The sequence below is a fragment of the Andrographis paniculata genome, unplaced genomic scaffold, assembly GCF_009805555.1.
Source record: "Andrographis paniculata isolate CXL003 unplaced genomic scaffold, ASM980555v1 Contig60END, whole genome shotgun sequence".
NCBI lineage: Eukaryota > Viridiplantae > Streptophyta > Magnoliopsida > Lamiales > Acanthaceae > Andrographis > Andrographis paniculata.
The window spans coordinates 2321675-2334467 of record NW_026137596.1 but is presented as its reverse complement, the minus strand read 5'-3'; positions in this window follow the sequence as shown (position 1 = coordinate 2334467).

Genomic DNA, 12793 nt, shown 5'->3' with positions numbered 1-12793 from the left:
ATATATTTTTTAAAAAATATTGAAAATAATTTTTGTAAAAAAAAAACAGAACTTATCGGATACTCAATTATTGTTAGTTTGGTTTTAGTTTGGAATAGACTTTTTTATTCAAATTTTAATTTAATAATATTATTACTAATATAATATATTTTTATTAAAAAATGTGGTGGCTAAATAGAAATTTGTGTTTGAAACACAAAGAAAACACACCCGTTATATTTAAACATTTTGAAATATAAAACACAAACAAACACCAGTTCCAAAGTCTTGGATCTGATGTGAGTCGTCAAGGTTACATTATGACCAAAATAATTCAATAGTTTGGTCTGGTGAAGGTCCCAACTCCCAACTCCCAACTCCCAATCACCAATCACTCTTACTTTGACTTGGTAATAGTAATATTTTTAAAATTATTATTAATATATATAATCATATAATAGTATTTATGTATCTAGAGGAATTCAAAGTCAAGTATTCACATTAATTTTGTATTAAAATGAAAAAAATATATATGGAAATTTATGCTCTTGTAGAATATATGTGTAACTCATTAAATGTGTTTACTTTTAACATATGTACGTACTATCTCTTTAATTGTTCTGTAACACATTCCATTCCTAGGGGATACATGTCTAGATGCGCAGAATGATCATTTCATCTAAAAATTTAAATTATACGCGTTATTAATATATTTATCTGCAAACAAACGAATGTCTCCACCAAACAAACTTATATTATATTGAATATATTATAAAAATGAGTAAATCAAGACAATAAAATAGCACATGAAAAGACAAAATTTTGTTGGCTGCGAATACATATATACGATAATGTCCAAAAACAACAGTTTGAAAGATTTAAATATGCAATATTTTCTTCACATTCTAACTTGAACTTCACAAAACAGTAAAATCAATACTAGTTTTATCATTTAGAAATAGTAATTAATTATTATTGTTCATATTGTATGTCATACATATATTTTTTTTTTTAATATGAAAACTCACATATGTTACTCTTTAAATATATATTATCTTGTTTTTTATTTTTTTAAATATATATTATCTTATTCTTACAGGCAATGTGTGCCAAGATACACCAATAAATCCTTAACATTATCGTATGGAAAGGGTCGTCGATTTATTTAATTGTTAGAATGATGTATGATTATGATACAATATAATAACTATGTAGTATATATATGAGGCGGTATGATTTGTTTGTCGTTACCTTATTTTAATAAAGGTTGGTTTATTAGGTGTTTTTAAATTCAATTTCTTTATCATGTAATTTTACATTTCTTATAAATAAAAAGCCATTTTATTTTATAACATAGTATTATACTTAAATTACTGTGCAAATAGAAAAATTCAAATATAAAATTAAACCTTAAATGAAATAAGGATTTAGGGTGTTTGGTATATGTTTCAATCCATCTTTTTTCTTATTCAATTTTTATCTTTCAAGTATTATATACTATGTCCGGCCCGATGGTTCTATTTACGTTTTGCGTGTTCATCTTTGAATATTAATTATTATATCAAAATTTAGTATAAATTAAAAAAAATTACAAAAATACTTCTATTAATATCTTATAATAATGATAGAAAGACATTTTTAAAAATAATTATACAAATATGAAAATATTTTTAATGTTAAATACAACGACACAAAATGTAAATGTGACCCTTAGAGATTGATGACATGAGTATTTTTTAATACAGTACTGCTTTAAAATACTAGTTATTATATTATGACCGCAATTATGAAATTCAGCACCGTGGTGATATGATTCACCACATAATGTACTAACAGACAAATATTACACATACATATCATTTATATTAAATAATACAAATATAACACATAAATTAACAACACATGATATAGTCGTACATATCATATGTAATATTTGATTTTAGCAAATTACATACACTTATACAATACACTTTGTAATTATAAACAAACAACACCTAATATATAGAGTTCAGTTGGAAAAAAAAAATTATTTTATTTTTTAATTGAAAAATTTTATTATTCTCTTCGTCTCATAAAAAGAGTTTCATTTTCTCTTAATATTAATGTCCGTCCCAAAATAAGAGTACTATTTTCTTTTATTTAGTAACTCTACTATATACTTAACATAATAAATATTATTACAATTTATAATATAATATACAAATATTATTATTTTTACAGTATAAACAGGGTATTTTTTGTCTTTTTAATTACAAAAAAATATAATACTAATATTAAAAAATTTACGTGTAAAGACTATTACGAGACGAAAATAATATTTTTTAATATATATATGCATAGAGTTTAGTTGGATAAAATTTAGGGCTTGTTTCTTCAGCTCAGGTTTGGGCGTTTTCGCTGTGGAAACAGTTTGCTGAAAAGGCTTTATCCTTTTTTTTTTTAATAAAATAATAAAATTTTTAAAATTATAAATATACAAAATATATATATAATAATTATAATTTAATTATATAATATATATGTCATTTTGTAAAGAATAAAAAATTTTATAATACAAATAAATAAAAATTTACAAATATATATGTATATACATAATATATTTATATAAATTATATTTATATATTTTATACAAATTAATACACATCTATATTATTATGGGTATGCTGTCTACAGTTTCGCCGACCCAAACTGCAGCAGATTTGACTTTATTTATTTATTTTAAAATTAAAATATAATGTGTGTTTCTTTTGGTTGAGTTTGAGAAATTTTAGTTTGGTTTGATATTAAAACAATGTTTGATGAGATGTTTTGTGAAAGGAAAAAAATATATTTTTTTTTCGAGAAACGCATAGTCCAAATAGTAAAATTTGGGAAAAATATATATACAATATATATTATTTTGTAGAGAATAAAATTTTCTATAATATAAATAAATAAAAGTTTATATATATGTTTAATATAATAATAAATTCATAATCAAATCATACAATATAAATTTTATCAATTAAATTTAATACACATTTATATTATTTTATTCATTATTCATCAGATCAAAAACACATCAAAACTCTCAAAATCTCAACCAAACCGAAATACAAAAGAAACAACAAAATTCAAACTATCCCAAAATTCAAATAAAAACCAATTTCAAACTCAAATTTCCCCGAATCTCGTGAAGAAACACACCCTTATTTAAAAGAAGAAGGAGAAAAAGCCCTATAACTGACCTAACTCTAAACCCCACAAATTGGGCTATTTTCAATAACTCGTTAGATTTGGGGATGAGGCCCAATATTCTTCTAAGCATTTATACAACCAAATATTTTAGAGGGAAGGAAGGAAGGGTATGAAATGGAATCCAACAAATTTTATAGGGAATGATACCTTAATGTTTTTTATTATATGATTTTTTATATTTCACATCAAAAAAAAATTAATTCAAATCAAAATTTTAAATGAACAAATCCATAATATAATTAAATTATATACTTTCCATCCACCAGTAAATTTGTCATTTGTTATTTATTTTTCACATTATTTTTTAAAAATAAAATAAATATTATATTATTTTATTATACTACATATATTTAAAATACTAATTTATTATAATTCGCTTGTAAAAATCAAATAAAAAGTCTACTCGTCTATTATAGTAACAATAAATAAAATAAAATAAATGTATATGAAAACTAAAATTATTAAATTTTTTATTGATAGATTAATTTCAAACAAATTAAAATAACAATTAATTAAATAATACGAAACGAAAAAATAGCAATAAATAAATATGAAATTTGGTGAGATTATAAAAGGGAAGGAAGTGAGAGTGACAAACAAACATGATGTGTTTGTTAGATAGAATAAGGAGTGGACAGAGACAGGAGAGGACAAGACTGGAGAGGATAGGGACATTATGGTAATTTAATGGTCTTTAAAAGACTAGGCCCAATAGGCCCACCATCCAGCCAGACATGTCGGCCCATTCCTGACCAACCACTTTCAACAACACACTCCTTTTTTACATATCAACAAAATTTTGATTATTTGTATTTTAGTATTATCAATTTGCAATAATTACAATTATTTATATATGAAATTTAATCATTTTCCTTCACAGACATGACACTTAAAATTAATATTACAAGAAAAAATAAATAAAATTCAAGATTCAAAATTCAATGATTTTTAAATTTTTTTTATTTAAATCAATTTGGTTCATTAATTTGATTTTCTTTCTTGTGCGAATACGTGACATAATAAAAAAAACTATATAAATTACATCATTTTAATTGTATATATATATATGAGAAAAATCGTGTAATGAAATCTCTTTTAAGATAACACACATAATGAAGTCGGCAAATGTATAGCTGGTATTGATTTAATTAATTAAATGGTTTTTATTATTATTATTTTTTTTAATAACGTGAAAAACAGCCGCCGCTACTTGAAAGTACGAATTGATTATTTTATTTTTTTAATAAATAAATAAATAAATGTGTAACAGTAAAATGGAAAATGGTTGGATGGACAACACAGAAAGAGTGAAAGACAGAGACACAGAACTTTAATAATAATAATAATAATAATAATAATAATAATAATAGTAATAATTGAACAAGCATCCATGACCATTCATGTTTCATTTTCATATTTGTTGTCCCTTTCTCAACCCTCTTTGCATCACCTTTCTCTCTATTATATTCTCCACTTGTCTTTCCATGTCTAGTGCAACCGTGTTTTCAAATTAATTACTTTTTAAAACATATATCTATATATATAATTATGGAAAATCTCAATACTAATTCACAAAATACACATATATATATACACTCACTAATATGTTTATTTTGTATTTTTTTCTATATAAAAAAATAGTGGATGAATAATGATTATGTTCTTTAACACTACTTTTTAATTGTGATTTTTAAAAATAATAATAATAACACAAAATATTTTTTACGAAAATCTAAAAAATATATATTTATTCAGATAGTCATTGAAAAAAGCAAATATTTAATTTTATAGTTTTGATACAATTTCTTACACCCACAAATAAAATCAATTTATCTTAAAAATGCTGAATGAACGGAGCCATTACAAGAAAAAAAAAAAAAAACTATATGTTTATATTAAGGGTGTGTTTGTTTGGAGATTGGAATTTGAATAGTAAAAATTTTGAATTTGAATAGTTATATGATGTGATATAAATAGGTGTTGATGTGATGTTTTGAATGTATAAATTTTTTTAAATATAATATTAAAAAAATAAGTGTTTGATTTGATATTTTATGTAGAGAGAATCCTCCAAACAAACACACCTTAGGAAAACAGCAAAATTAAATAATATAAATAAACCAAACATAAATTTTAAATAAATGGAGCCTAAACGACACATTCAAGGGCTTGTTAAAACGTGTTTATGGGAGTCTTGCAGTGTGTTTTACGATGATTAAAATTTTTTATTTTGATTTAATGTTCTATAAATATAAATATAAATATATATATATAAAAGTATCAAAATTTTTTTACAACATTTAAATAAACAAAAAAACAAAGTCAAAGAATCAAACCCTAAAGAAGTTGACCAGTCCAACTCCAAAACTCTTCACAGCAGCTCTAATAAATACACTCGAATTTACTCCAGAGAAGATAAATTGATGAATTTATTTATTTATAAAAAACAATGAATATTTATATGTATATATAATCCCTCGAGAAAATACAGCCTGCATAATAATAATAATAATAATAATAATTATTATTATTATTATTATGTATTATTATTAATTATTATTATTGTATCCACTTGAGAGTTGGAGTAGTACAGCAGAATGTTACAATTCCGAAATGTCTTGTCTGTCGTCAATATATATATTTATATATATATATATATAATTTTGTGTGGTTTTGTTTTGGAGCATTGATACAAGCAGCAGCCCTAACCCTCATGTAGGGTATAATTGAGAACACACATTTGTTTGTTATTTACTCCCTCCGTCCCATCTAATATGGGTCTATTGCTGTAGATACGAAAATTTAGATAAAATATAATTAATAAGCAATTAAGAAATATATTAGTAAAAATAATTATTATTTAATAAAAATAATTATTGGTTAAGATTAAAATTAAGATAACTAAATAGTTTAATTAAGATTAAAAAAAATTAAATTTAAAATTTTAAAATATGATTAAAGTGTATAATTAATTTTTTTAAAAAAAAGGACAAATTATGTAGGACGAATGAAAATAAAAAATAGGGACAAATTATGTGGGACGAATGGAGTATTTTTGAACTTAAATTTTAAGAGTTTTTATTGTGATATAAGTAGATATTAATGTAATATTTTGAATATAATTTATTTTTTAGTATAATAATATTGAAAAATAATTTTTAATATAATATTTAAAAAAAAAAGTAAAAATCCACAAAAATACACCTTTTTTTTAATTAATTCTATTATTTTCAAAATTATAATGAAGACAAAATTGTTATTGTAAACACAAAAAAATAAAAAGTATATAATTAATAAATAATTAAAAAATAAAATAAAAATTACTATAATATAATATAAATAATTATATATTAAAATTAAAACAATCAGTTATTCTAATTAAAATTTAAAAATTATAGATAATAAAATTTAAAATATAATTGAAAAATGTATATTTATTTTATTTAGAAAAAATAAAATGAGATAAGATATAAAAAGGACAAAAATAATAACATAGCCACGATACTTAGAAGGAAAAGATTATTTTTAGATCGACCAAATTATTAAATATATATATATATTTAAAAGAAGCAAAATTACTTATGATTTTAAAATTCAACATAATTTTTTTGTACTTTAATAATTGTATAATATTTTTTATATTCTTTAAAATATTGTATAATTTATATATATATATTTCATGTGATAAAAAGATGATTTTTCATATATTATTTTTTTTACGAAAATTTTCGAAATCCAATAAAAATTATAGGTAAATAAAAAATAGCTCGTATAATCGAGAAGGCAGGTGATTTAGAACGATAGATAGATATTAGGTAGGGTGGGGTGGGTGGGGTGGGGGGTACGATGAAGGCGACATGTGAAAGGGGGACCCCACCGCTCGCCCCACAGATATGGTCCGAAAGAAAGCACCATTTCATAACACACCAATATCACTGTATACACTACATTACATCACTGTGTTTCTTTTTTCAGATTTAAATTAATTTAATTTAATTAATAATATCTGATACTGTATAATGTTAAACAAATACTATATAAAATTTAATAATATAAAATTAACTAAAATCTTAGTTAAAATTAAACACGCTAGAGTAGAGAGCTCTCATCTCAGCGTTGGCTTTTGTTCCTCAACTGATGGGATATTTTGTTAAAAAAAAAAAAAAGTATATTGTCTTCATCCATCCGGAATTTATCTATTTATTTTTTTATATTAATATTTGAATATTAATTATTATATCAAAATATAGTACAAATAAGAAAAATGACAAAAATATTTATATTGATGTCTTATAATACTAATGTAATGAAATTTGTAAAAAAAATTATACAAATATAAAAATATTTTTAATGTTAAAAATAATGACATCAAATGCAAATAAATAAATTGACAGTGGACGAAGGTAATATATTTTTTTAAAAAAACAAAGAGTTCAAATTAAAAAAAAAATGATTTTATCAAAGGAAACAAATGCTTAAGTTTCCTTTACTTAATGTGAATTTAATACTCCCTCCTTCTCGAAAAAAAAAAAAAAAAAAAGAAAGAAAAAGCATGGCTTGCTTTTTCATATAAATTTTTAAATATTAATATTATATTAGTTTATAATAAAAAAGATAAAAAATATTTCTATTAGTACGATGTATTATAAAAATAATAATAGTTGTATAATATATTATAAATTATAAGGATATTCGTTATTTTAAAATAAATAAAAATATAAAATAGTATTTTTTACAGAACAAAGTATATAAATATTTAAAGAGAAGTAATAAATCAAGGGTGTGTTTGTTTGAAGGTTTGGATTTTGGATTGGGATTTGAATAGTAAAAATTTTGAATTTGAATAGTTGTATGATGTGATATAAATATGAATTGATATGATGTTTTAAATGTAAAATTAAATTTTAGTATAATATAAAAAATGAAAAATAAATATTTGATTTGATGTTTTTGGAGGAAAATTTTTGTGGGAATAGTAGAAATCCCACAAAATCCCTCAAGGGTGTGTTTGTTTGGGGGTTTGAATTTTAAGTTGAGATTTGAATAGTAAAAATTTTGAATTTGAATAATTGTACGATGTGATATAAATAGGTGTTGATGTGATATTTTGAATGTAAAATTAATTTTGAGTATAATATAAAAAATAAAAAAAATATATATTTAATTTGATTTTTTTAAAAAAATAAAATAAATAGTAAAAATCTAATCAAATCCGTCGAACAAACACACCCAAGTGTAAGCGGGTGGGACAAAATAAAAAGTCATAATAAAGTAGGTGCAGTGCAAGAAATAAAAATTAGAAAATAAATATAATAAATAAACGAAAGGAGAGAGAGAGAGGGGTGTGTCACTGTGTCAGCGTGTGAGTGAGTAGTGTGACAGATGACGACACCTCATCCTAATGACATGACATGAGTGATGAGTCTGCTCTTTTTTCGGGCTATTTAATTTTACGGAATCCATTCCCCACCGCCACGTGATACGGCCCATTAGATGCAAGACAAAATTAGCCTTTCTGCCCCACCCTTTTCTTTAACCACGCACTTATTCAAATTAATGTTTAAAATTAATATACTTTCCGTCCTATTCAAATATTGTCATTTTTTATTTTCGTCTGTCACAAAATAAAATTATTATTTTCTAATTTAGTAATTGTACTACTTACCTAACATAATAAATATCATTCAAATTCACAATATATTACACAAATGTCGTTACTTTATATTACACTATACTAATAGGAATATTTTTATCTTTTTTACTATAATCTAATATAATATTAATATTAAAAAATCAACTTATAAAAAGCAAAAGCTACTCTTTCACCGAGATAGAGGAAGTATTTTTTTTATTTGATTGAATATAAATTTTAACAAAATATTAGTAAAAATATAAATTTTTATTTTATAGTATTTTTTTTATTAGTAAAAGAAACGAAAATATTTTTGCATTACAACTAAAAAAAATGAAAGTGAACTAGAATATGACCGTATTCATGTTTATTGTTTAAGGCCATATTTTGAAAATAAATATATTTATGCTAATGTTCACGATCATATTCTTAATATGACTATGTTGTAGGTATGTTCACCGTCTTATTTTTAATATTACTACGTTCTACATCATGCTCATTTTTCTTTTTTTTTTATTTGTTTAAATTATTTTTTATATGTTTTTATAATTCAATAATTTTTTTTTAAAGAAGTTATTTAAAATTTTAAAAATAATTAAAATTGTATATTTTAAAAAATGTAAAATAATATTTTAATATTAATAGTTATACCTAACATTTATAATTTTAAATATTAAAAATATATATTATTTTTAAATATTTTATTTTAACTAAAAGTCATGTATTACTTATATAAATTATTGATGTTTGTTTAAAAAAATTTCTAGTTAAAATATCAATATTTTTAAATAGCATTTAGTATACTCCCTCCGTCCCATAACAAAGTATCTATTTTCCATTTTAGTCCGCCTCATAACAAAGTATATATATTTTTTTTAATAACTGTACTATCTACCTAACATTACAAATACTCTTACAATTTACAATATATTACACAAATGTCATTACCTTTATATCTCACGTACTAATAAGGTTATTTTAGTTATTTCTACTTTATTCCTATTATATTCTAATATAATACTAATATTTATAAAACTACGTGCAAAAAACAAATGGATACTTACTTATGAGTCGGAAGGAGTATTATTAATTATGAATTATTATAAATTAAATTTATTTTTCATTTTAGAAATTTTATTATAAATTTTGAAAAATAAGTATTATGATTATTAAAAACGTACTCCCTTCGTCCCATGTAATATGGGTGTATTACCGTAGACACGAGAATTTAGGTAAAATATAATTAGTAAATAATTAAGTAGTGTATTAGTAAAAATAATTATTATTTAGTAAAAATAATTATAGATTAAAATAAGTAAAAAATTTAATTAAAATTAAGAAAATTATAAAATTTAAAATGCTATTAAAATACATAATTATATTTCCAAAAATAGAAAGGACAAGTTACGTGGTACAAACGAAAATAGAAAATATGAACAAATTACGTGGGACGAAGGGAATATTAATTTATTAATTTTAATTTTTTCAGTTATTCTTTATTATTAAATATAAAGACATTTTTATTTAAAAAAGAAAGTAAAGTTCAATTATTTCCGTGAAGGAGAAGACAACACAATACAATAAAACGCAACATTAACGTAACACAAGGACTCGACATGACGTGACATGACAAGACAGCACAAATTCGCACAAGTATAGAAAAGTCGAAATGAGGGGCGTGAGGGGCACGCGTGGGAGAGCGAGAGTGAGTTGAGAGTTGTGACAAGACTAAGAGTAGATCGATCGTATGGCATATTAAAAGCATGCGTACCCCTAACTGCTAACACCTGCCTGCGCCACTAGTGGATATCTATAATTTATTTTAATAGTTCATCCGTCCCAAATACCATCTTCATGTTGTCATTTCTGTCCGTCTCACGTACTATGCTATTTTTTTTTGGAAAATGATTACACACTTTAATCTCATTCTAATTTTTTTTTTTTAATTTGAATTAAACTAATTAGTTATCTTAATCTTAATTTATATTTATTTATATTATATGATAGTTATTTTCACTAATACATTCTTAATTATCTACTAATTACACCCCTCCTAAAATACAGTCTCTACAGTGTAGCAAACACGGTGTTTGAGATGGAGAGAGTATTTAATTAATAAGTTTAAATAAAAAGACAATGACATAAATACATACAAATTTAAACAATTTTAAACAATACTTATATAAGATTGCATTAAAAAAATATCATATTTTAATATTAATAAAATTATAAAAAATAAATACTATATACGTCCGACTTTCAGGATCTTATATACTTTTGTGTACTGATCTTCGAATTTTAATTATTATATCAAAATGTGGTATAAATTAAGAAAAAATTGCAAATATATTTATATTTGTGTCTTAAAATACTAATAGAATAATATTTGTACAAAAAATTAATACAAATATAAAAATAATTTTAATATTATATACAATAATGCAAAAAATAAATATAATTTTACAAAAGGACAAAATGAATAAGATATTTTAATATTAATCAAATTATAAAAAGTTGGACTTGAGTGGCAATTGCCCCGAAATCCTTGAGTATTGACCTTCTCCTCCCAATACATTTGGATGGAGATTAATTCATTTCCAATATTTTTTTACTATATCAATTAGCGAGAAATTAGATAAGTGGAAATGAATTTGAGTTTTTTTTTTTTTTTTTTAACATTTAACTTTATATACAATCAAAATATGTAATTGTAGTCCGGTAAGGATGACCTGGTGATGTGGGGGTTGAACTTGTAATTTATTGTTAAAGTATTTAAATTTTACAATTTTTTAAAGAAATTGTACTAAAACATAATTTTAAAAAACATCGTATATAATTTATAATTTTTTTAAAAAAAAGTCATTAAAAATATTTTTCATAAATTTTCATTCGTTAAAACTTTTTTTTTATCCGGTTAATCATTTATTTTTGTTTGATCCATTTATATAGTTACATTTTTTTTTTACATTTTTCAACTGAATTCTCTGTTTTACGAGAATTGATACTTATTTTCTACTCAATTTCATTTATTGTATCAAACGCGACCTTAATATCTTTTAGTTTGAAAATAAGATTTGATTTTTCTTTTCTTTTCTTAAAATTTGATTTCTTGTTTTAAAAATGATCATTGTAACAAAATTTTTATGTTTGTATGTATAGTTAATATAAAGCAATTTTAAATATCTTTAAAATAAATATTTGATAATATTTAATTACTGAATAGTTAAAAATAATAATAAAAAATAAATAAAAGTGGCACTTACTTATGTGGTAGGCCCTTGCATTATGTAAAAAGATTAATGTTTTCTTTTTGACATGATTATAATGAAGGCTCCAATGGATGATGGGTCGTTTTTTAACTACAACTTTTATTTTAATATTTGGAGACAATATGATGATTAAATCTTGTCCATAATTATAACCATTACAATGGTTGTGTTTTATCTTTTTATTTGTGTTATCTAATCTATTGTTTTTCTTGAAAAATGTAATTTATGTATAAACATTATTTATGATATAAGTGCAACTGTAACATACATATATTAAATATTTCATCCGTCCAATTTTTATTGTCCTAAAGTATATTTGCACAATTTTTTAGGGGATTTTCTTTTTTGTTATAAATGGACAAGTTTGCCCTTAAATGTATGATAAAAATTAAAAGTAATAAATAAATATAGGGTAAAAATATAAAATTTTTGTTTAAAAAATGAAATAGGACAATAGTTGTTGGACGTCCCAAATAGAAAAGTAGGATATTAGTTTGTGAACGGAGGGAGTATAAAATAAGCATAAGATTAGCATGAAAAAATTCGAAAAAATTCGTAACCCAATAGTCATGTCATATATAACTGTAACTATTTAGGTAAGATGATCATTTATATCGTCTAACATGATATTAAAAGTTTTAGATAAATAATGTGTATTCTAATTAGTTTCACATAA